The following is a 25715-nucleotide window of genomic DNA, read 5'->3' as shown; positions in this document are numbered from 1 at the left end:
TTATCTAGAGTTTCCAAGATAACCACCAGAAAGTCAAAATCAGAGCGGTTAAAATGGAATGCCTACCCACCCCCCTCCTCCGGGTCTGACAAGGAGGGAGGAGGAAGAATGAGCCATTATCCACTCTCTCTTCCTTTTGATTTTATGACAGGGGTGGTATATCTTTGTCTAAAATACAAAGCAAAAAAAATAAAAGCATGGATCTTGGGGTCTTACCACCCTCTGGCCAGCTCCTGGTAGGGAAACCTGCTGTGACCGTGACCATGACTGTGGGGCACTTTGGCATGCTCTTAAGGAAGGGAGGGCCACCACAGATGCCCTGTGGGAGCCTAGGTTCAGCTGCCCTGGCCTGCGGCATGGAAGCCAGGGAAAGGAACAGAGGACTTTGCACAGTGTGTGACCTTTGTCCAGTCTCCATCAAGTGGCAAATGGAGTCCACCAACATCCTCATATCAGCCTTCTGGGGCTGCAGTAACATAATGACAAACATCCGGTGGCTTAAACAAGAGCAATATGTCTGCTCACGGTTCTGGAGGCTGGGGTTGGGGTGCAGCTCAATTGGCAGGGTGCTTGCCTAGCATGCATAAGGCCCTGGGTTCCATCCTCAGCACCACCAAAGCAACAAGAAACAAATAATGGAGATGACAGTTCTGGAGACTGGGTGTACAAGATCAGGGAGTCGGCATGGTGGGGTTCATGGTAAGGGAGGGTTCTAGCTTTCAGACAGGTACCTTCTCATTGTGCCCTCATGAGAGAGAGGGAGGGATAGAGAGAGAGAGAGAGAGAGACGGAGGGAGAGAGAGAGAGAGAGAGAGGGAGGGAGGGAAGGGGAGAGAGAGGGGGGAAGGAAAGAGAGGGAGTGAGGGAGAGAGAGAGGAGGGAGGGAGAGAGAGAGAGAGAGGGTGAGAGAGAGATATCTTCCCCTTCTTTTAAAGCCTGGTTGCTACTGGGTTTGGACCCCCCCGGCCCCCCACTCAGGTGCTCATTCATCCTTAATGACATCCCACAGACTCTGTCTCCAGATAGAGCCACAGGGTGGGAGGACAGTGGGGTTTCAAGGTAAGAATGTGGTTGAAACACAATTCCGTCCATAGCAGCCCTAGATGCTGACCAAGAGGTCAAAGGCAGGGGATGAAGATTTTCTCTCCCCATTTCATATGCTCCCTTTTTATTCCACTGGGCTGCACGGCCAAGCCTCTGGTTGCCCCAATTGGTAGACTTTCCCTCCAAGGAGAAGATGAGTCGAGTATTAGGAAAGTCCCCCACCTACTCCTGCAATTGCTGCTTTCAGTAACACCCGTGTGTCTTGTTAGGATGAGTGAGGGGAGCCTCCTACCCTCCCTGCTTTGCCCAGAAGCTCCTGCAGTCCAGGAATGGCATAAGACTTGAAGTGACTTCCAGAGGACACTATACCCTGGTGTTATATTCATCTCACATTATGTCCAACTACACTGGATACCTAGACCACTAGAGAGGGGTATAACAATGTGAATCATGTGACCAGAGAGCCTAGAAAACTCAACATCCACAATGTAGATATGAGCACCTTTCCCTTAAGTTTTAGAGTGCCAAATAAAATTGTCTGCTCTCATGGGAATTAAATTCCCAAAGCAACAGCCCCCAAACACCTGTACTGCTTCTTCAGTCTTTGCATCCTGAACTGCCTTCAGAAGAACCAGCATTGGGTTCCATAAAAACCCATTTCTCCATGATTCTGAAGTGTCAATCCCCAATGTAAGAATCTCTCCCTGTCCAGTATTATTTCTGTTTTTTTAAAAAAATCCCACAAAATAGACATAACATTAGCAGTTGCTCATTTAACCAACCCTAAGCTTAGCATTCTTTCTTACCTCTCAGAACTTCCTTCTTGGATCCTTTCTCTTCTTCCTGAAGAACCACCTTTAGAGCACTAGTGAGGATCTGGGTAGTAAGAAGGCTCTCTTAAGTCTTTGAAAAATAACTTGCCTTTACCCTTATTTTTAATAGTTTTCTGGGTATATAATTGTAGTTGTTTCCTCTTGGCAGTTCAGGATTATCATTCCACTGTCTGGCTTCCGTGGATGCTGTTGAGGAGAGAGCTACCGTCCAGAGGTTTTTCTCTTGACCCCCTTTAAGAATCTCCACTTTGTCTTTTGTGTTCTGTACTTCATTACAGTGTTTCTGGGTGTTGAATTCTTCCTTATCCATCTTGGAATTTATGATTCTGTAAAGTCACAATTCATGGTTTTTAATAATTCTGTAAAATTTTCTGCTGTTATCTCTTAAAATATCACCTCTCTCCATTGTCTTCATTGAATCTGCCACCTCATTTTGTAATGCCAATTAGTTAGAGGTTTGCCTTCTTACTTTATCCTCAATGTCTCTATACTTTTCTCTCATATTTTTCATCTCTTCAACCTTCTGTACTATAATACAGGCAATTTCCTCAGATCTATTTTCCAGTTCATTAATTCTCTCTTCAATTTATTTAATCTCCTCTCTAAGCCATTCAGTAGTTTTTTATTTCCTCCCAATTATGATTTTTAAATGTACTTATTTCCTTTGGAATATCCGAAAATTCCAACACCTAAAGTTTTTTTGGACTTAATTCTCCTGTTTGTTTTTTGTATTGACATTTTTTATGGTATCTTTCCCTCTGTGTTTTGTGGGTTTTAAAATACTGTTTGCTTTTTCCAGGAATCCGTGGCTGTCACCCCAGAATCACCATTTAAATATTTTCATTTTACCAATAGATATTTTATTATGTGTTACTAAAAGAGAAAGACTCTTTTAAGTACAATATCATGATCACAATGAAAACGATAATAATTTTTTTTAATATAAATGCTACAATGATATTGTTGGGTCCTCGTAAAGCAGACAAAGATGACTTTGGGGAAGGGTGTTCCAGTTTCTATGACCTGCCTTAAAAAATAAGAGATGCTGCACAGGTAGGGAGGGAAAGATCAGAGAGAAACTGCTTTGGAGTTCTTCTCTTTGGATTATCATTTTCTGAGTCCCCAAAATATTTTTAAAATCAGGATCCAAATAAGATTCACACATGAGAGCTGGCTTATCTGTGCTTTTAAATCTCTTTTCATCAACCCCCTCCCTACTCAGCCTCCCTTTTACCTTAGTGTTGATATGATTGGTGGAGGAAGAGGCTTTGGTTTGGGGGAGGTCATTTTGCTCACTTGTAGATTTTCCCACAGCCCGATTTCCCCCACTACACCCCTGTGTCATCTAACCTTTTGTCTTATTAAACACGTTGAGCCAGGGATTCCTTGGACCATGGAGCAAGTATGAATTTGAGCTCCACACCTATGGCAGGAACTCCCTGGAGGGGGAAAGGGGACATTATAGACTCAATTCACAGGTGGGTCTTGCTACATGAGGACCTGGTGGCATGAAATCAGAGAACGTGGGCAGTGCTTTCCAAACTTACTGATTTTCTCTTTCACTCTGCTTTCTATTATCTTGGGGGCATAGACATGAACTTCCACCTGAAGATCTGGTTAACCTATTTTTGCCAATGTCTCTGCTACTTGAGAGGTTGATCTCCATTCCAGGGGACACTCAAACAGAAGGAGACATCCTCCTGTGGAGAGACAAAGTCAAATCTTAGGTGGGTTCTGCCAAAGACCACTATGAGACCCTGAACTTGAAGTCTACCATAGGCTCCCATGGATGGAAACAGAAACACTACTCACTGGGACATGCTCTGGGTGACTGACATCCATCATGGTGGTTCTTGCCACTGTCCAGGCCCAATGGGTGCCACTCCAAGTTCAAGTATGATTCCAGTTACTCTAAATATTCTATTTGTACATCCAGAGGCCAGGAAAATAAGTACTGAGTGTGTTGTGTCCCCACAGGCCCCCATCTGTTGAGTAGGGAACAGGGCATGGGGAAAGATGGGGATCAACACCATGAACACCAGCTGTGGAGACCAAGTACCTTCAGGCAGCAGGTCCTGGGTGTGGAACCAGCTGAAGTCCAGAAACTGAGCAAAGAATTATGATGTTCCTCTGCCTCCTACTCCTTCATCCTCGATTTGATTGTCCAGGTTGAGCAGTGCCTCTTACCACCCATCTGCTCTTCTCCTTGAGTGATTTCTATTTAAAATCTCAGGACTCTGTTCTGAGGTCCTCCCAAAGGTGTGAATTCTCTGTCCAAGAGGAGAACTTCCATGCTGAGGATGTGGCTCAGTGGTAGAGTATTTGCCTAGCATGCATGAGGCCCTGGGTTCAATCCGCAACATACACACACACACACACACACACACACAAGAGCTCCCTGAGCTCCTTATGCCCCTCCCCACATAATCAGGACACTGCACACATGTCTGGCTCCTGCTGGGGCAGGTTGGCTGGGTCCCACATCTCTTGTCAGGCCCAGTATGCCTTCAGCTGAGTCGGGTTACAACATTCCCCTGCTGATTGGAAGCTAGGAGGGGGCTGCAGGCAGTTTCTGAGAAGGATATGTACAGGTTTGCAGGAAGAGTGCTCTCCACTTAAGCCAAGGGGCTAGGTGTTGGGCTAGCCATTTTTGTGGGGGGAGGGGTGTCCTGGGGATTAACTGCAGGGTGCACTACCACAGAGTTACACCCTCAGTTCTTTTTTATTTTGAGATGGGGTCTCACTAAGTCATCAAGGCTAACTTTGAACATGCAATCCTCCTGCCTCAGCCTCCTAAGTCAGTAAGAGAACAGGTTGAGCCACTGCACCTGGCTAGCTAGCCCTTCATAGTGAGCTATTGGTTTCTTTGGCAGGCTCAGGGTTTGGGAAAACCTTGGGCAATGTCATCCCAGATGTTCCTGTCCCAGTGTTCCTAGCATGGCCCTGGCTTGACATGGAAGATGTTCTTTGACCTTCTATGAGACTCTGCCACCTTTTTTGGGGGGTGGAGGGTTGCATTACTTGGGATAGAATCCAGGGCCTCCCAGGTACTAAGCAAGTGCTCTACCACTGAGCTCCATCCCCAGCCCAAGCTCGGACTCTTGTGGGGAGAAGCCTAGGGCCTTACCCTCGGCTGCCTATATGCATCCTAAGAGATGGGAGCTGCTGATGCAGCCCCCAAAGGTCCTCTACCATCACACAGAGCTTTTAATTGTAAACCTGTCACTCAGCTTTTTGTTCTCTTTCCCCAAAGCATCACTGTCCTATTTGGCAAGTATTTCCCCACGTTTTTCAAATGCCCTGTCCATTGCCCAGCCAGGGCATGCTCCACCACTGTTCCTCTTCGCCATGGGCAAAAGTCATGGTGAATTCTGATGCTTTGGGCCAGGCTCCATCTGGACCCATCTCCTGCTGCCCTTGGGGTTCTCCTTGAAACCAGGTGGTGTATGATCCATTTCCAAAATCCAACCCGGGAGTCCTCCTTTGTACCTCTGCTGGCTCCGTCATAGGCTGGGTCCCTAAGGAAGTCCCTGAGTGGACCGTTGGAGTTATGAGGTTTACTAGGGGTGCCCTGGGGCCCCACCTGTTTAAGGAGGGAGGGGAAGGAGGCCCGGGGAGGAGGGAGATGCTGAGTTGTGACCAGTCTCCACAGAAGCCTCAGCTGACCCTCCTGGGAACTCTGAGGACCTTGACCCTTTGGAGTCATCCTGGGTTGAGAGTGGAGGGTCAGGATGGTAGATTCCTGCACACTGACCTCTCCTGGGACTGAGGCCACTGAGGGATGGGCGTCATCTGAGCAGGCAGCAGTCTTCAGCTGAGGCAATCCCCAAGAGGGACTGACCGCAGAGAACGCCCCCCTTACTTTGAGGCCTGAGGAGGAAGACCAAGTACTTGCTGCCATAGCTGTCACTGACCAGATTCCTGACACCATCTCCATGTCCCTTCACTGAAGTCTCAGTGACAACCTTCCCTGGAGGCCAAGGAGTCAATCTGTTCCCAGTGGCTGCAGCTTTGGGGAAGTGTCCCCTGCCCCTCCCACATAAATCCTCTTGCTGCCCCTCTGGGCTGGGAGGTTGGACCTGGCCCTGCTGCTACACAGGGTGACAGAGCTCTGAGGTCAGGCCTGACTCTGCACTGGAACCAGGACTTCAGGCCACTGCTGTGGGCCCTACGGCACAAGGCCTGCAGGAGGAGTGGTGTGGGCCACTCTGTGAGGATGGGTGACTCAGGAGGGTATGGCACACACAGGGACTGCTGAGATTCCACAGCAGGTCAATGCCACAGTCATGTCCAGAGCACTCCCGTGGCTGGCGTGTGCTCCACACAGCCCCATGTCTGAGCAGGGAGGGCATGTGGGCAGGTGTGCCCTGGGCACCTCTGCCTCAGATGCCACCTGGCCTTGCCACAGCCCCTGCTGTCCACCCCACGTCCCATTCATGCCCATGCCCAGTCCTGCAGGGCCCAGCCTCCAAAGGCCAAGACAGACTCCCACTCACATCTGCTGGGAGACCGGCTCAGCCAGGAGAGACCCTGTTGCTCTTGGTCTGGTCAGTACTTCACATCCATGGCGATGGCTAGCACTCCTGGCCCTCCTCAAGTGGGATCCCCCTGTGCCCATCCCAGCACAGCTCCGTGTCCCTGCCCTCAGGGGCGTTTGGGGGAGGTGGCAGCACCTGGACCCCCAGTTTCATTCAGCATGACCATTTGATTCCTGCTACTGCCACTGTAAAGTCACCAGGCCCACCTGGGGAAAGACAGGGGACAAAAGTCATAAAGAAACTATACAAAAAAGTCTTTCTATTTTCCGGACCCCAAACATGGACTCCAACTCTCTCCTTCAACTCAGGAAGGTATTTAGGTTAAAAAAAAGAGGACAAGAGCCAGACCTGCCCTGGGTGTCCCACCTTGGTGCAGCTCCCCCCACCCCGGCCTGGGACTCAGCATCCTGGCTCATTCAGGGGCTCCTTCCATGACCAGCCCGTGAGTCAGCATAACCACCACATCCCGGGAACCTTGCCAAAGCAGCCATAAACATTAAGTCCAATTGTTTCACATGGAACAACCGTCCTTTATTGAAAAGGATAAAATCCCATGAGAGAAATAGAGAATCTTACTAAAAAAAAAATAAATAAATAAAAAAAAAAATATATATATATATATATATTTATCCATGAATTTACCAGCTGTCACCACCCCTCCCCGCCCCCACCCCTGTCTCAGGATGGCTGTTGATGGGCATTGTCAAACGCCTTCCACCTCTACTATCCTAAAATATTATCTTTGGAGTCAGTTTCACTGGGCATGGCAGAGGCCTCTCTAAAACCTGGGAGTGAATCATGATTTCCTAAACTGAATTCTATTTCCAATGCCCCAGGGGTGCTTGCTATTTAAAAAGGAGACTTTAGGTGTGGCACAAACACAAATTCCTTATAATGCAAATCAGTCCTCTGTTTCTCTCCTTTTTCAGTAAATCTGATTTTCACTTTTTCTGGGTGCCTGGGGCTATAATCCAGGAAGGAGGGCAGTCTTGGAGGCTTGGACTGGCTGCAGTGAGGCTAGCAATGTGCAGCTGAATGCTCCAGGCCAGAGCCAAGGGACTCAGAGAGGACGGGGTCCTTCTTGCATTCTGACCAGGAGAACACTGTTAGGGCCTTGAGACCCCTGAGTCCTCAGGTAGGGGGAAAACTGGTTACTTCATGGAAGCGACCTTTGTCCAGTGACCCCAGCTCAACCTGGGCTCACAGACCCTTGGATTCCTTTTTCTCAGGCCAGTGTTCCTGGACAGCCCAGTCTCTGCCATTTGCCATCTTGCTCCCCCCAATTCTTTCCCTGCACTGACATGGACTGGGCCACCCCAAATGCAGCCATCCCTTACACTCAGGACCACCTGAGGCCCAAGTCAGAGGGACATCTGCCCTGGACTCCACAGACTGAGAAAAAAGACTGCTCTCACTCAAGACACCAGCCACAAGGCTGGGAATCCCCGGACCACCTTTCTTTCTGATGGGTTTGCCACCAATTCAGGATTACCTTCTAAGTTTCCATCACTCACTAGACAGGCTCAGGGAACTCAGGACAGTGCTACAGTTAAAACTGCAGTTTTAACATAGCAAAGGACACAAGGGGTCACGGAGATGCAAAACTGTCTTCCCACTCAGGGACCTGTCGCCCCCAGCACAGGGTGAGCAACAGGAGCAGAGCCTTGCTCACTTCCCACCTCCCTCCTCCCTATTTTAGGAGCTCTGTGATTAGATCTGGATCCCTGAATAAACCAGGACAGATCCTGGATGACATCACTTCTGCACGGTCCCTTTTACCATGTAAGGGGACATTTTCACAGGTCCCAGTGATAAAGTCCTTGGTGTCTTTAGGGGACTTTTTATCCCCAGCTTCACCCCATGACTGGCCTGCAGGGCTTTCCTGCTCTGAGAACCGGAGTCATGTGTCCAAGCCATGCTGGAAGATGGAGCCCCAAGCCTGGGCCCTGGCACAGGGAAGGGCGAGAGACCATGAAGCAGGAAGCTCAGGGCTTGCAAATCTATGGCTGCCGTGTTGCCTGGGGACCAGCAGAGGTAGGCACGGGGCAGGCAGCAGGGCTGGCTGTGAATGGTGGCTCAGTGGGACTGCCTGGCTGGCCCTGGGCTGGCTGGGAAGGGAACCATCCTGACAAAGCTCCCCTGCCCCCAGGTCTTCTGCTCCCCCCTCACCAGACACAGGTTCCACACAGACTAGACTGGAAACACAGGGAAACCTCCAGCCACAGAAGCTGCATCTGCTGAAACCAGCTTCCTGATCTCCCCACCTTTCATTCTGCAGCTGGAGCACAGATGTTTTGTGCCTATGACCAAGCAAGGGTTTACTCTCATCTTTGATTTTTTAAAAATGTTTTCTTTGTTCTTTTTAGTTACACATGACAGTAGAATGCATTTTGACATATTACACATACATGGAGTATAACTTCCCATTCTTGCGGTCCTACATGATGTGGAGTTAGACCGGTCGAGTGACCATATGTGAACATAGGAAAGTTGTGTCCCATTCAATCCACTGTCTCTCCTATTCCCATTCCCCTCCCTTCCTTTCCTTCCCCTTCATCTAATCCAGTGAACTTCTATCCCTCTCCCCATTGTGTGTTAGCATCCACATATCAGAGAGAACATTCAGCCTGTGGTTTTTTGGGATTGACTGATTTCATTTAGCATGAGCGTCTCCAGATCCATCCATTTATCAGCAAATGCCATGATTTCATTCTTCTTTATGGCAAGTAATATTTCATTGTTATATGTACCACATTTTCTTTATCCATTAATCTGTTGAAGGGCACCTAGGTTGGTTCCATAGCCTAGCTATTGTGAATTGAGCTGCTATGAACACTGATGTGGCTGTGTCACCATGGTGTGCTGATTTTAAGTCCTTTGGGTATGTGCCAAGGAGTGGGCCTTGTCTTTGATTTTAAAGCTCATGTTTTCAATAGCATCCGAGGCTCTGCGCCACTCCCAAGGCTGCCATCTTCAGTTGGGCAGGTTTTTGCTGCACAAGAGCAAAGATGGAAATGATGAGTGGTACACAATTCAGTCTGGGCTCTCCTCACCCAGCTGGGAGCCACACACAGGCTGCAGCTGCCCACAGAAGGCGCCTTCTTCATATCTGCCCAGAGGTACGATATGAGCTAACGGCCCACTCTGACCTCTATTTCAGAAATGAGGACACTCAGAAAAGTTAAGTTATAGGTTCAAGATTGCACAGCCAGTCAGTGATAACTGGGACACAAACGAGATCTTTCCATTCTGTGGCATCACCTAAAGCAAAGTTCAATAGAGTCCATGTTTAAGGGGAGATGTCCAGACATGAGGGACCCAGCACGGTGGCAGTGGGGGCATCAGGGAAGTTAACACAGTGGGAAAAACAAGGGTCCGAGACCTTGCTCTGCCACTTCTTGGTTGTGTCCCTTGGGCAGGTAATTCACCTCTCTGAGCCACAGTCCCTGCACCTGGGAAATGGGCCCTATGGTACTTAGCCCACAGCACTGTGGGGAAAGCGAGAGCGAGGTGCCTGGGGCAACACCAGGCTAGTGGCTGGTTTTATTTTTATTTTTCTAGTTGAAGATCAACTTTCCCAGCGTTGAGAATGAATCAAGCTCTGGTCTGTCCGGGAGAGAGCCAAAAAAGACAGAGAAGATGAGTCAGAACTGGCTGCCTGCAGCTTCCCCTCTCCAAGCCATGTGGTGTCCCCTTGGTCAGCCTTGGTCAGCCTTGGCTTTGCAGGTGGGGACAGCTGTGGATTCTGTGTGGGACCGATCATGGGCTCCAGTGCAGGTTTTCAGGAGGGGTGCTTCAGCCCCTGCTCTTCCCTGCTTGGGCACCAGACGAGGCACTCCCAGGCTCCCTGTGGCTCCAGCAGCAGTTCTAGGCAAGAAACTCTTCCAGAGCTCTGTCCCCTCCTTCCTGCCTTTGTGGATTTTCATTCTGCCTCATCCTCAGGTAAAAGGAAAATCACAGGTTGTTTTGCGGGCCCATGAAGGCGGGAGGCTGGAGTCGTGACCCTGTGCCTCCTCCGGGCCCTTGCATTGGGGAGTCGGTTCCTTTACCTGGCAGCTCCCAGCTGTTCCTGGGAGTCAGTGGGGGTGGTTTAAATGCAGCCCTCACACCTGGGCCATCTCCCAGGAGAGCTGGGAATGGGGCGCATCATGTAAATGTATTTGGGAAGAAATTGGCACAGGGTACATCGCCAAGACCCTCGTCATCTCGGGCAGCCCTCCTGTCCTTTGCCTCCACTGGCCACATGGGTTCCTTTCTCCTCCTCTCAGAGATGACCATGGGGAGGACATGTGTGACAGAGTGGTCATTCCAACCTCAGGCTTCCTGCAGAGGGTCACTGACATCCAGCATTGTTCCTGTACAAATTAATAGTGTGACCCATCCCTGGTCACTGTGGCAACGGTCCCCCAGTGCTCTGTGATCATGAAATGAAATTCATCAGAAGTCCTTTCCACTGAACTCTTCTCCAGACAAGCAGAACAAGGAAGGAAATTGCCAGAAGCCCCAGCACCTGTGAACAGTTCAATCGGCCTGGGGAGAGACCCTGAAACCACTGCAGAAGAACATGGCTATTAATTAAGGAGTGTTACTGAAGCGACCTTGGCACAGAGGAGGAGTCCGCTCTGCAGATCCCACACACAGCTCCTGACATTGCAGTTAACCCAGAGTCTTCCAGAAATTCAAAAGTAGAAAATTGAGGAGCCCCCAAACTGGAGGTTGCCTAGAGGGGCTCATGGAGAGGCTTCCCTCAAGCATGAGGATGAAAGACCAGCTCTGCCTGTCCTAAAACAGGACTCCAGCACCCAGCTGCAAAGGAAAGCTTCTTATTCCATGTGCATCCCTTTTTATGCCAAGAAGAAAAACAAAAAAAGCACTATTTCCACTTATGTAACTTAAATCTACAGTAGAAAAATTAGAAAACAAAGAAAAACAAAAGGCAAAGTCCATTATAATCCCATACTTCCTTCAAATAGCCATCAGCATTGGTCAGTTTTTTGTTACTACGATGGAACACCTGAGACAAGCTAACTTTACAGAGAAAGGAGGTATATTTAACTCATGGACTTGGAGGTTGTATGTCAAGACAGCATGACGCCAACTTTGCTGAGGGTGTCAGAGCAGATAACAATGCAGGAACTATTGCATCTCCTAACTCAAGTCAGAGGCTGGGTGTGGCCAGATTCAGGGTCTAATGCCCTGCACCCCTTCCAGGGTAGCACTCTCAGTGACCTGAGGACCTCTCTTTAGGCTCTGCCTCTTAAAGGCTCCACACCGCCTCCCAACACCACCACCCTGGAACCAATCTCCCAACACGTGAAACTTTGGAGACACACTGAAAACTCACCCAGACAGCAGCGGGTGTGGCCCTCCCCAGTCCTGGCCCAGGCCTTTGCACAATCTAGGAAATTGCTCTACCACTGAGCCACACTCCCGGCCCTCCCTCCACCCCTTACTCTGTGGAAGGAAGGAAGGAGGTTCATCTTCCCTCAGTCCTGGGTAAAAACATTATTGTATGCCCTGACTCCTGGCTCCTCCTAGGTAAGAACTCTGAGACCCTTTTAGGTCACAAACACAGTCTTAATTTGGGCCTCAGAATGGTCAATCAGTGGGAGACCAGAATGTGCCACCCTGGAATACACACCTTTTGGCATAAGGTTTGCTGAGCAAAAGGCAATTAAGAAGCCATTGCAGGAAAGCCCTCTTTCTGCTGGCCTACAAGCAGGACACAGATTTACAAAGACTAAGGTGCCCTGCCCTGCCCTCCACAGGGAGAACATGGCTGGGCACCTAGACACTCTGGACACTGGAGCTGCACCAGGGGGAGGCTGGGCCGGCTGGGCTCATGCGGCACTTGTGAAATTTGTCTGCCAGGAGTTTCCCTTCCCCAGTTGCCCCCTGAGAGACTCAGAGTCCTTTCCCTCTGTCTCATCACTGCTCTGAAAACCCAGTGCTCTTTGTGGAAGATGCTGCAGAAGTGGGAACCCAAAGCCACCTCTGGGACTGCGATTCCTGGTGTCTCCCCGGGACACAGGAAACACACAGAATAAACTTCTCTTTTTCTGTTCATCTGTCCCTAGCTACTAAGGCTGTCCCCACTAAGAATTTATAAGGGTTGAGGAAAGAAATGAAATTCTTTTTCCTCCTATGAACTCACACTGTTTAATCGCATCCTCCAAATGTGCCTGGAGGTTAGTCTTCTCCCTCCCCCAGCTCAGTCGGCTCTAGTCTGGGGTGGGGATGGATGATCTGCTCCAGTCATGGCAGAAACAGGGGCGGAGGTTCCTGAAAGGGTGGTTCTCGCTGTCTGGGTGGCTTCCTCTCCTAGCTTGCATGGGCTCCTTGGAGGGTCAGTCCCCAGTGTCATTCCTCAGATCCCAGTGCCCGTTGATTCTGTCTGGCTGGACATCAGCAGAAGCCCTCCAACATGCTTCTGGGTCTGACCCTCCCTCCTGGCCCCACTGGACAGGTTCCTGGGTGGCCCTGTGTGGGTTCTCTCTGTGGTTCTCAGGGAACTTTCCACCCTGTTGCACTGACAGATAACCCTGGGCCTTTAACAGGCTGTGCCTCTGCCCCCCAAGCCCTTTGCTGGCTCCACCATCCAAACAGCTGCAGCCTGCTCCCTGCCCAGAGACATCTCTGGGGGAGGCAGGCCCCACACACTTGCTCAGGTTTTTCCAGGCTGAACCAGGAACCCATTCTTGCAGGGTTCTCTGAGAGTTCTGACAATTCTTGCATTGCTTGGGGTTGGAAGGATAAAGCTCCCCTCCCACCTTCAGGGTCCTTTGGGGTTCCTGGCAAGGTGACCATGTACTCAGAGCTGCCCTGGGCCTTGCCCTTGCCTTGTGGCCTTGCCCACACTCCGTTCTAATATTCTTGGGTGGGGGAGCTGAGGAGGCCAGGGGCAGGTCCTAGGCAGGACCTAGGCAGGAAGGGCCCCGTTCTGACAGTCTCTTACCCACCCTTTTCAAACATGAACTGGGGCAAGCCTCACCTCCTGTGTGCTCGCTGCAGGGGCTCTGTGACCAGCACTTCATGGGGATAGCTCCTGGATCCTGGCCATGCTGGGATGAGGTACGCACAGATGGTTCCCACAGATACAGTGCCAGTATGGTTTTTCAACTTTATGATGATATGTAAGACACAGTGTGCAGTAGACACCCTTCTTTAATGTTTGAAGTTGACTCTTTTCTAGAGCTGACAATCTTCAGTGTGACACTCTTTCATGAGGCTGGACAGCAGCAGTGACCACAGCCCACTCAGCCATGTGATCTGAGGGGAGGCAGCCAGTACTCCAGGGTGCATTGCTGCTGGGCTGGGGTGTTCCGAAGGTCAGGCAGCATCTTCATTTTATGGTGGGTTCACGGGGACAAAACTGCATCGTATGTCCAGGTGCATCTGTATGGAGAATTCACCTGAGCCAGAGACATAGCTGGCCTCTGCCCTTGGACATTGGAGGTGATCCCTCGGTCCCTGCAATGTCCTGCCTCATAGGGTCTTTTGGCCCCTGGACAGCTCAAGGTGTGGTTTACGATGCGGGCTGCGGACACACACGTCAGTTCTGACAGCCAGAGGAACTGGACACCCAAAGTCAGCCCCCTGCAGCATGTGATAGAGCCCAGCAGAAATTCTAGACCCTCAAGACCTGGGCAGGCTTCCCTGGGTGGCAGTGGTCTTGAGGGTTGGGAGGAGGAATGGCATCCTAGATTCCATGGGGACAGGATGACCAGAGGCTCCACCTGTGGGTCCCATCTGGAACTCACCCTGTGACTGGCTCTAATGTGTGTCCTTTTGCAATGATGAAACTGTGCCCAGAGGTATAGCCCTTTGAGTCCTGTGGGTTACTTTGGAGAGCATCAGTGTGAGTGTGGTTCAAATGTAAGGACCCCAAGTTCACAGCCAACTGAGGTGGGCACAGAGCAGGATCCTCAAACTTGTGGGGTGTCTGAAGCAGGGGGTCTGGCAGGATCTGTGCCTCCAACTGTGCAGCTTCTGAACTCACAGCAGAGGCTGCCATGCCCTCTGCCTTATGGGCAGGGAGTGGGGGTGGCCTGCCCAGGTCAGGTGGGCAATTCTGCACCAGCTCTTATGTAACGTGTGATTTTGAAAGCTGAGCAGGGACAAGGGTGCAGCTTGGTGGTAGAGCCCTTGTCTGGAAAGAAAAAGACCTGGGTTCCAAAAAGAACAAAACAAAAAATAAGCGTATAGCCCTGGGCCAGGGATCCTGCCACAATCACAGCCTACTTGTGCCAAGGTGGTAGGGTAGGTCACCAAAAGGGCAAAGAAAGTGCCTGCAGATGTCAGCGGGATGTGGCTCATGGGAAAAGCTTACAGGACATCTGCAACCACTCTAGGAAGAGCTGGGAGATGATTGGCCTCCGTCCCTTGCTGTGTTTGGTCAGTGGTTGTACAAGAAAGCAGCTTTCCAAGCCGGGTGCAGTGGCACACGCCTATCATTCCAGCAGCTCTGCAGGCTGAGATAGGAGGATTGGGGGTTCAAAGCCAGCCTCAGCAAAATCGAGGTATCAAGCAACTCAGTGAGACCTTGTCTTCAAATAAATACAAAGTAGGGCTGGGGATGTGGCTCAATGATCAAGTACTCCTGAGTTCAATCCCCAGTATCCAACCTTTCTACAGATAACACTGACCTGCCCTGCTCCCAGTGTGCACAGGAGAAAGCCAGTGTCCTTCAGCTGTATGTATCTGGACCATCCAGCCCAGCCTGCTCTCAGTGTTCCCTTAACCTGGCTAGGTTTGGGGGCATTCAGAGACTTGGAGTTTTTCCTGAACCCCACTTTAAGGACAATGCAGATTCCGGCAGCATTTCCTATATGTCTCGACCTAACCATAGAGCGTGGGACAGGAGCAGGGCTCTGGAGCTGGGAGCAGCCTCCCCTTTCTACCTCCCCACCCAGGGCAAAGGAAAATGAGGATTACTCTGGGTCTTCCTGGGGTACCATTGGTCCACACACCACATCCACCAAAGACCGGCATCAGTTCTCAGTGGTGATGGATCCACACAGAGAAGGGTGAACAGCACTGCTCAGAGAGGCCCTACTCTGCAGGGTGACATAGAATAGTGGAGGGGTGCCTCCCCACTTCCACAAGGCACCCAGGTCTACCCTCTGGTCTTCATGCCATCCTCTGTGATCCAGAACGCCACACAGCCCCACACTGGGTGCCTCCTGGGGACCAGCCTGCATGGCCAGGAGGGAACCCACACTGTGTTCCCTTGGCACAAGAGGCCATTGGAGCCCACTTTACCCCAGCACCAGCAGCCTCACCACTGCGTCTATTCTTTTGATACTCAAGGGCCTTCAGACTTGGCCCTATCCTGATTTGGGCCCCAGCTTGACTGGACATAAGAGAAGGAATGTGACCTACCCCATCAAAATGGCACTGAAGAGTTTCCTATGCAGCAGGTCGCTGGGCAGATAGGTCCACTCATTCAAAAAACATTGATCAAATGCCTAGGATGGGCTCTACCCTGTGCTTGACCCAGAGCAGTGACCAAAGTAGATTTTAAAGTCCCTGCCACTGGGGAGCTGCTATTCAAGTTGGGGAAAAGAGACAATAACTACAATGAGTAAATCAGACAATATGTAAAAAGGTGACATAAGGGTTGGACATAAAACTTAAGCCAGTGCTGGGCAGGGGGACATGGTTGTGACCAGGGTAGTCAGGACAGACATCTGAACCACGACTTGAAGTTGGTGAGGGTGTGTGTGTACTGTTGGGGGAAGAGTGTGCCAGGCAGGAGGAGGGGTTCCCTTCTGCTTAGCACACAGCAGAGCAGAGTGGCTGGAGCCAAGGAGGGATGGAGAGCACCGGAGGTGAGGCGAGGCTGGGGCAGGGCAGGGTACAAGCAGATATCGCCAGTTTCAAAAGCCACTGCAGGACTTGGGCTCTTACTCTAGTGTAGAAGAATCCCCTGGAGGGTTTGATCTGGCTGAGGTTTAGGGGGATCCCTCTGGCTGCTCCTTGAGTGTAGAGCTGACTGAAGCAGGGAGATCAGTCAGATGTTCATGACCTGGTGTGATCTTCCTATTTCTAACACCACGTGGTAGGTTCTACCATCCCACCTTACAGATAAGGAAACCGAGGTTCCTAGAGGCAAGAACCAGGAGCTGGCTACAGAGCCATGGGATTACTTCAACAGCCTCCTGCCTCTGCAGTGAAGCCCAGGAGGCTTGGGACCAGGAGTCGACTGGACTCCAATGCCTTGGTGGCAGGACCCAAAGCTGAGGCGAATTCTTGGCTTCCAGTGGGGTGCTCTCTCTGTCTTCCTTCCTGTCCCTCTCTCCCTCTCGTTCTCCCCTTTCTCTCTCCAATATGGTGGTCATATGCTGAATGTGACCTCTGAGCACTCAAAATATAGCTCAAGAAACTAAGCAACTGAACTTTAAGTTTTATTTAATTTTAATTGATTTTCATGAAATTGAAATACAGTGGTCACCCCTTATTTGTGGGTTCTCTTTCGGTGATCGGTGGTCAAGTGTGGCTCAAAATTGTTAAATGGAAAATTCCAGAGGTAAGAAATTCATAAGTTTTAAAGAACATCTATTACAGTTATGATCATTCTATATTTGTAGTTATTAGTTTTACTGTTACTATATTACAACAACTAACTTATAAATGAAGCTTTATCATAGGTGTGGACTATAGGAAAAACCACAGCATATACAGGGTTGCCTTCATTGGTTCTTCATTGTTGTGACCAAAACACCTAACAAAACCAACTTAGAGGAGGAAAAGTTTATTTGGGGCGCCAGCCCCAGTCATGGCTGACAGCAGCCTTGCAAAAGATCCTTTTGAGAGCCAGGGCTGAGCAGAATCAGCCCAGGACTGTCAGAGACCTTGCTAAGTATGGCCGTTGTTTCAACCACTAAGCTTTGGTGTGACTTGCTGTGCAGCCACAGGTAACTAGGAGAGCAGGTGAGGAGCAAAGGCATGTGTCCACCACCCAGTAATGCCCACCACACTTGTCAGCAGAGAAGGGTTGCTGCCTGGCTTTGTAAATAAAGTTTTATTAGAACACATGCCATTTACTTATTAGCTACAGCTGTTTTATCATCAAAATGGCACAGTCAAGTGCCTGTGATAGAAGCCACCCAGCCCACAAAGTCTGAAGTATTTGGTACCTAGTTCTTTCTAGAAATTTGCTGACCTCTGTGATAAAGGGTCAGATTTCCCTGATTTCCTTTTAATAATTTTTAGTTGTAGATGGACACAATATCTTTATTTTATTTATTTATTTTTGTGTGGTGCTGAGGCTCGAACCCAGTGCCTCACACATGCTAGGTGAGAGCTCTACCACAGAACCACAACCCAGCCCAGATTACCCTGATTTTTGAGCTCAGGGATGTCCAAGGAAAGCTGAACAGTGTGGTGTGGGTCGCTTTCCTGTGGAAGCTTTCAAAGCCAGCTTGTACTTTATGTCTTCCCCGCTAGGAATAGCCCTCCAAGTTTAGGGAGAGGCTGCTCTATGGGCTGGGGTCCCAGAGGGAAGGCAAATCTGTACCTGTTTTCTAGGACTGTACAGTAGATACCACAAATAGGTGACTCAAAACAAGGGAAATGCATGTTTCTGGAGGTCAGCAATGGGAAGCAGGGGTCACCAGACCACACTTTCTCTGAAGGCTTCAGGGAGGATTCCTGCTTGCCCCTCTGGGATCCAGTGATTGCTGCAATTGATCCCTGGCTGTGGCTGCACCAGTCCTGTCTGCCTCCATTGTCATGCAGGGCTCGGCCATATCTGACCCACAATGGACATCCAGCATGAGTTAAAATTAAGCTTTGTTCACAGAGAACTGCAGGGACTGGGGTCACCTACCTCACAGCACAATGCAGCCTGTGCTGTGTGGTACTAAATGTGAAGCCACTTCATGGAGGCTGGCTGTGCACCTCACTGTGTGTCAGGCAGGCAGGGACAGTGACCCAGTCAGCTTAGACCATGATGGGAGGCTGAAGAGTGCCCAGGCTGCAGAGACTCACTTTTTAATATTCTCGAGTGGTTTGGCTCTCCATCAGCGTACCCTTTGATTTTTTTCCAAGTACACCATCAATAACAGTTTTAAGAAGCTATAATAATTTTAAGCTAGGTTGGTGCTCTCTAGGTCAAAGCAGAAACCACTGGACTTTATTTGGGCAGCAGTCATGACCTCCACTATCCCCTTTCCCCTGTCCCACCCAAGCAGAAACCTCATCCTGGCCATTCCCAGCTCTGCTCTGCAGTCGCTGCCGGCCCTGTCATGACTTGGCTTGGGACTGGCTGGGGAACAGAATGCACCAGGAAAGATTGCACATCTGCCTAAATTTACATATAGATTTCCCAGGGCGGGGAGGCTCCCATTTTTCCCTGCTGAGGTGAGATTGCTCTTGATTTTCTGACCACCAGAGGTTGGCTTGATGAGGCAGGTGCTGCAGAGAAGGTTTCTGAGTTTTGGGGGTGGCATAGGGTGGGAGTTGAGCATCAGGAGTTACTGATCTTGGGAGGCTGCTCAGATGCACACGTGGGGGCTCCTTTTCAGAGGGGGGTGCTGCAGAGTCCCTGTGTCCCTAACAGCGCAGGGATCAAGGTGACCTTTGGGTTCCCTCCCTTGATGCTCCAGAAATACCAATTCATAAATCAAGCTCCCACCACTCCCACACTCCCATTTTCTCCTTTCCTCTCCCCCTGCAGCTAATTCTGCATCTCTCTGGGGCTGACAGGGCTGGTCAGCTTAATGAGCTTCCCTGGTCTGCCATCAGATAAATGGCGTACCATTAGCCACCTCTTTAACAACCATATTTCTTCCTCAGGATGAGGACTCAATATCTCCTACATGAAAGATGATCTGAAGAGCCTCCAGTCCCTGCCTTGAAGTTCTGAGCCATTACTCTGTGGAGATTCTGGAGCCTTCACAACTGTGACAGCTGACTCCTCTGTCCCCTCCGGTTGACTGGAGATGGAAAGTGGGAGGCTTCCTTTGTGGAGACAGATGCCTCCTGTGACGCTCCTCCCACTGAGCACCCACTTCCCACCTGACCTATAGTGCCATGGACGCTCTCTCCTGGGGCCCAGATGGCCTGCAGGCTGGGACCCTGCTGGAGGCAGGTGGCTCCCCTGGCCTACCACAACCACAGTGTGGATTCCCAGGAAATCTTGCAGTACCCTGGAAAGAGGTAAATTAGTTGGACACTGGGTGAGTCCTCTCGAATCACTCACCAGCTGCCAATTTAAGTGGGCTTTTCTGTGACCAGACCAGCTCTCCCCAAACCCATCCCGCAGAGACTGTCCCCAATGCCACTCAACTATGTTTCCCTCCATCACTATTCAGCCTGTCTCTCCCTTGCCAGTCTTGCCCTTCCCTGTCCTCTTCTCTAAAAGGTCCTGTGTTAATCAAGGTAGCCCAGGTGAATGGAAAGGGAGAAGGGTTCCAGTAAGGTGGTGGATGGGGACCTGTGATCTCCTCTCTTCAAGAACAAAGATGAGGTGATCGAAACATGCCACCACCTCCAAACAGTTTTTAGAATAAATATTCATACCAGAAAGGAAGGAAGGCAGTTAGGAAGGAAGGAGAAAAAAAAGAAGGAAGGAGGGAAGAAGAAGGAAGGAAGGAAGAGGAAGGAAGGGAGGGAGGAAGGAAAATCCTCAGAATAGGAAACAGTTAAGGATCAAGTGCCACAGCAGAGGTTGATACCTGATGACCTCAGTTTTCAAGATGGGGGCTTTAAAGCGGGGGTAGGTGGGGACATCTGGAGGTCACTCAAGGTGATATGACTGGAATAGAGTCCCTGTTTAACCTGGAACTGTGAACTGCTACCCTGAAGGTGGAGCAAAGCAGACCAGAAAGACTTCACCTATGGGAACAGGGACTTGGATAGAAGAAAGAAAGAAAGAAAAAAGAAAGAAAAGGAAAGAAAGTAGAAAGAAAGAAAGAAAGAAAGAAAGAGAAAAAGGGAGGGAGGGAGGGGAAAAGGGAAGGAGAGAAAGTGAAGAAAAAGGAACAATTCTTCAGATTAAAACCCCAGGACTATGCAAAAATAGAGGAAGACTGATTTTCACTGCTGAGAGACTGAGAAGCCCAACCATGAGAGGACCCTCAGAACTGATCCAGACCATTTATACCCCTGAGTGTTGGCGGAGACAAATATGAAATCTTCCTACAGGAACAAGAGCCTACTGGATGCTCACAGGACCAGGGCAAACGCTCAACATAAGCTTCCAACCAAAGACATTACAAAACATCCACCTAAACAAACCACCATGAGAGACACTAGAAGTAACCAAGGAAGAATCAGCTCCCTACTAACCAAAATTAATAGAACATCTGAACATTAAAGTTTACTAAAAACTATGTGGAAGTAAAATAAGGAATCAGAGCCATAAAGCAAGAAGAGGACATTTTGAAACAAGGGAAAGCAGACCTGAAAAACCATCAAGAGATCTAGAAGTGAAACAAATCTTTGTTGGAATTGTAAATTAATTTTGAGATAAATAGCAGAGCCCCAAACACCAAAGAATTAGAGACATGGAAGGAATCATCCAAAATGAAGCACAGAGATTAAAAATATGAAAATATAAAAGTACAGTGAAGAAATCTGGAAAATAGGGTGAGCAGGCTGAACACATGTTTTCCAACTTAGAAGAAGAGAGTAAGGATGACAAGGGAGAAGCAAGTTCAACATGTGAAAAGACAAGAATTTTCCGTAAGTAAAGAAATGAGTCATCAGAATGAAAACAGGATAGATAAAAAAAAAATACACATCTGACATACCGTGGAGAAACAAGAGAGCATCAAAGACACAGGGATCTTAAAAACAACCAAAGAAATAAGACTAACTGCCTGAAATGACAATTTGATGGACAGACTTCTCAGCATCACCAATGGATGCCAGAAGACAATGCTAGATATCTTCAAAGTACTGAGCGAATGTGTCTGTTAATGTAGCATTAACTACCTAGCTAAAAGATTATCCAGAAGTGAGGATTGTTAATGCAGATGTTTTCAGAAACAGAGATTTTACTATTATTCATGGATGCTACTGGGAGAACTATTAAAAGGTTTCCTTCAGTTGGAGTGGAAATTACTTCTGGAGAGATTTAAATGACCATCAAACTACTTAGCACTATCTATAAAACATACTAACATTAATAATGACAATGATGAGGTGTCAGGAAGATTAAAAATAAAGTAAACATAAAATACTGACCAGCAATAACCTGCAAAATGGGAGGAAGAAATTAAAGTCTGAGCAGTAAGATTATAGGTATAAGTCCAAATACAGCTGTTAAATCCCAGTGCATCAGTATTACAATAATAGTAAATGTGTTAAACTTGCCTGTTAGTTGACAGAGACTAACTGGATGAAAAAAAGTTCAACTACACAAAAATATTTTAAGATACAGTTAAATCCAACAACACAGAAAGTTTGAAAATAAGGGTTAGAAAAATATGTATGCCAAAGAAAGCTGTGTAGAAATAGTAATACTAGAAAAAGGAGTCATTGGGACAAAAGCAAGTCTTTATTCAATGATAAAAGAAATAATTCTTCCAGAAAATATACTAGACCTGAGCCACTATGCATTGATTTGTTCTCACCTGCAGAAAACAAAACCAATAGACAAACTAAAATCCCACAATCATAGTAAAAAGATTTTTAACACATCTCTGTAAGAAAGTCATAGTGTAAATTAGTAAGAACCTAGAGGATTTGAGCCACACAATAAACTAACTTGATCTAAACGTACCCTGAAGCCAAATATTCTTTTCAAACAGACATCAGACTCTTAAAATTTAATCAGGTATTAGACTACAAAGGAAGTTTCAGTGACTACCAGAGAACTAGTATCACTTCCACTCTGATACTAAATAATAAAACATATAATCCCAAATTTAGAGGTTAAAAAGCATACTTCTGCTTGGGTTAACTGGCTGAGACAGGAGGATGGAGAGTTCAAAGCCAGCCTCAGCAAAAGTGAGGCGCTTAGCAACTCAGTGAGATCCTGTCTCTAAATAATATACTATAGGGCTGGGGATGTGGCTCAGAGGTCCAGTGCCCTGAGTTCAATACCCGGTACCCCACCACCAAAAGAAAAGCATACTTCTAAGTAATTCAAAAGATGAATCATAAAAAATTATCAAGGCGGCGCGGGCGCGGGGCACTCTCCTGGTGCCTCAAAGTGCGAGGGGCGGCGCGCGGAGCAGGTCGCGGCGGAGCTCCAGGCGGGCGCCTCTGGCTGGCGAGCCGGGCTGCCTGCCTCTGGGTCTTGGCGCTCACCACGCACCCAGCCGGAGGCCCGCCTGACAGCGCCTGCGCCCGCAGCGCGGGGCGCGTCCAGAGGCGTCGGACGCCCGCGCGGGCTCTCGGTCTCCAGGGAACCAGGCAGAGCGGCCGGTGCCCGCCCTGCGCCGCCGCCCGCACGCCCGCACGCCCGCCCAGCTGGGCCGCTGCTGCGGGGTCGAACCGGGTCCGCGCCGCGGGGGCGCGCGCGCAGTTCGGGCTGCGCGGCCGAGTCTGGGGCCTGAGCGGCTGGAGAGCTTGGAGAAGTACCTGCCAGAGCTGATGACAGAGAAGGACTTGCTGGACCCCTCCTTCACGCACGCCCTGCGCTTGGTGAACCAAGAAATAGAAGAGTTTCAAAAAGGAGAGGGCAAGGAGGAAGAAAAGTACATTGACGTTGTGATTAATAAGAACATGTAGCTGGGATAGAAGGTGTTAAGTCCTGTAAAACAGTTTCCTAAGTTCAACTTTGTGGGGAAGCTTTTGGGTCCACGTGGCAATTCCCTGAAGCGGTTACAAGAAGAAACTTTGACAGAAATGTCCATCCTGGGAAAAGACTCCATGAGAGACAAGGCAAAGGAAGAAGAGTTGAGGAAGAGTGGAGAAGCTAAGTACTTCCACCTCAGTGATGATCTCCATGTCCTCATTGAAGTCTTTGCCCCACCAGCAGAAGCCTATGCCCGGATGGGCCATGCCTTGGAAGAGATCAGAAAGTTTCTCATCCCCGACGACAATGATGAGATCAAACAAGCACAGCTCCAGGAGTAAACGTATTTGAATGGTGGTTCAGAAAATGCAGATGGTTTGGGGGAAAATCCAGTGGTTTGGGGGAAACCCACCCTGTGGACAAGAGGTGTGCCAGCCCCAGCAATAACCAGGGGAAGAGGAGGAGTCGCCACCCAGCCAGTCGGCATTGGTGTGCCCTGTGGCACTCCAGCTCCCAGAGGAGTCCTGTCCCCCCGGGGGCCAGTGAGTCCAGGAAAAGGCCTTCTCACTCCCAGAGCAAGAGGGGTGCCCCCTACTGGGTATAGACCTCCACCGCCACACCTGACACAAGAAACCTATGGAGAGTAAGACTACCATAATGGATACAGTACAGCCTATGATGAACAGAATCATGATTCCTAGGAGAACAGCTACAGTGCGCCAGCTCAGAGTGGGCCTGATTATTATGATTATGGACACGGACTCAGTGAGGAGACCTAGATTCCTATGGGCAAGAGGAGTGGACTAACTCAAGACACAAGGCACCTTCAGTGAAGACACAGATGCCCTTCAGCAAAGGGCATCTACAGAGACCAGCCATATGGCAGATACCGGTTGTACTGTCTGATGTTGTGAAATAGCCAATCTCCACCGTCCTGTATACTGTTCAAAGTAATTTTTTCTATGAACAATCCCTTTTTAAATAAATCAAAATGCTTACAATATGAATGGATGGAATTAAAACTACTTTGTTGAAACATCAACCTGGGCAGGAAAAAAAAAGATGTGTAAAATTTTGTTATTTCCAGTTTGTATATGAAAAAATAGGTCATCAAAAGGAAAAAATAAATTTGATTAACTAGTGTTAAAACAAATAGGTTTACTAAATATGTTAATCCATTATTTTACCATAAGCCTCACCTTTCATTTTAAAGGTTTCCATAGAATTTAGTTATTTTATCTTTCAGCCATATGCCTGTTTTTTTTTTCCTCTTGCCAACATGCGTTAAAAGGGAAGCCAATTATAAGTGCAAATAATGTGGTATTGTTTTGTAACTCAAGTCTTGAAATGTTCTGTAGTGTTAAGCAAAGTCTCCTCTTACTTGATAGTAAATGAACTTTTGAAACAAAAAAAAATTATCAAATATTTAGAACTAAAGGACAGTCAAACATGGAATATATCTAATGCAGTAACAGTAATTTAAAACACTTGTTAGCATGATATTCTCCAATTTTATCCATTTGCCTGCAAATGCCATAATTTTATCATTCTTTATGGCTGAGTAATATTCCATTGTATATATATACCAAAATTTCTTTATCCATTCATCAATTGAAGGATATCTAGGTTGGTTCCACAATATGGCTATTGTGAATTGAGCAGATATGAAATTGGAGAATATCATGCTAAGTGAGATAAGCCAACCTCAAAAAACTAAAGGAAGAATGATCTCGCTGATAAGCAGATGATGACACATAATGGGGGGTGACAGGGGTTAGTGTTAGGGTTAGGGTTAGGTTTAGGGTTAGGGTTAGGGAGGGTGGCAAGAATGGAGGAAGGAAGGACTGTATAGAGGGAAAAGAGGGGTGGGAGGGGTGGGGGGAAGGGAAAAAATAACAGAATGAATCAAACAACATTACCCTATGTAAATTTAGGATTACACAAATGGTATGTCTTTACTCCATGTACAAACAGAGAAACAATATGTATCCCATTTGTTTACAATAAAAAAATAAAGAATGAGTTCAGAGGGGAAAAAATGCTTGTTAGTTAGCAAGTTACAGTGGAAATTCATAAAGTAAGCATTCAATACAAGAGATGGGAAATTAATACTAGAGAAATGGAAGGACAGAAATAATAAAGACAAGGACAGAAATTCAAGGACAGAAAATAGACAAAAGAAAGAACTAGCAAATATGCAGTGGATTCTTTAAGAAGATAAAGTAGATAAACTTTTGGAATTAAATATCATGAAAAAAAGGCAAAAAACACAAGTGAACATTATCAGGAAGTCACAAATTCACAGTAGAATTCATTAGAAAAATCTAAAAAACCCATGAGCAACTTGATGTAAAAAAAGTTACAGCAGATGAAATAGACAAATGTGTAAAATTATCAACTATCAAAACTTTCAAAATAGAATAGAAAAAAGGAAACCTGTGTGTGGTATAATAAAAATAAATATTTGGTTTTCATACCCAGATCCAAGCTCAGAGCTGCTAAAATTCTTGGGATTTTCCTGAGTGAAAAGAATGTCTCTTGTTCTTCTAGAGTTTGGGCTAATAAGGTGAAGCCTGGTGGCACCCCTGTGGCTTGGAGATGCACGCTGGT

At 48.2% G+C, this 25715-nt stretch overlaps 1 pseudogene; it reads left to right on the top strand.

The window, feature by feature from the left end:
• Window positions 1-684: 684 nt before the first annotated feature.
• Window positions 685-24019, top strand: LOC124965311 (KH domain-containing, RNA-binding, signal transduction-associated protein 3-like; annotated as a pseudogene).
• Window positions 24020-25715: the final 1696 nt, after the last annotated feature.

Source organism: Sciurus carolinensis, chromosome 15, assembly GCF_902686445.1.
Source record: "Sciurus carolinensis chromosome 15, mSciCar1.2, whole genome shotgun sequence".
Taxonomy (NCBI): Eukaryota; Metazoa; Chordata; class Mammalia; order Rodentia; family Sciuridae; genus Sciurus; species Sciurus carolinensis.
This window is presented reverse-complemented; position numbering and strand designations above follow the sequence as displayed.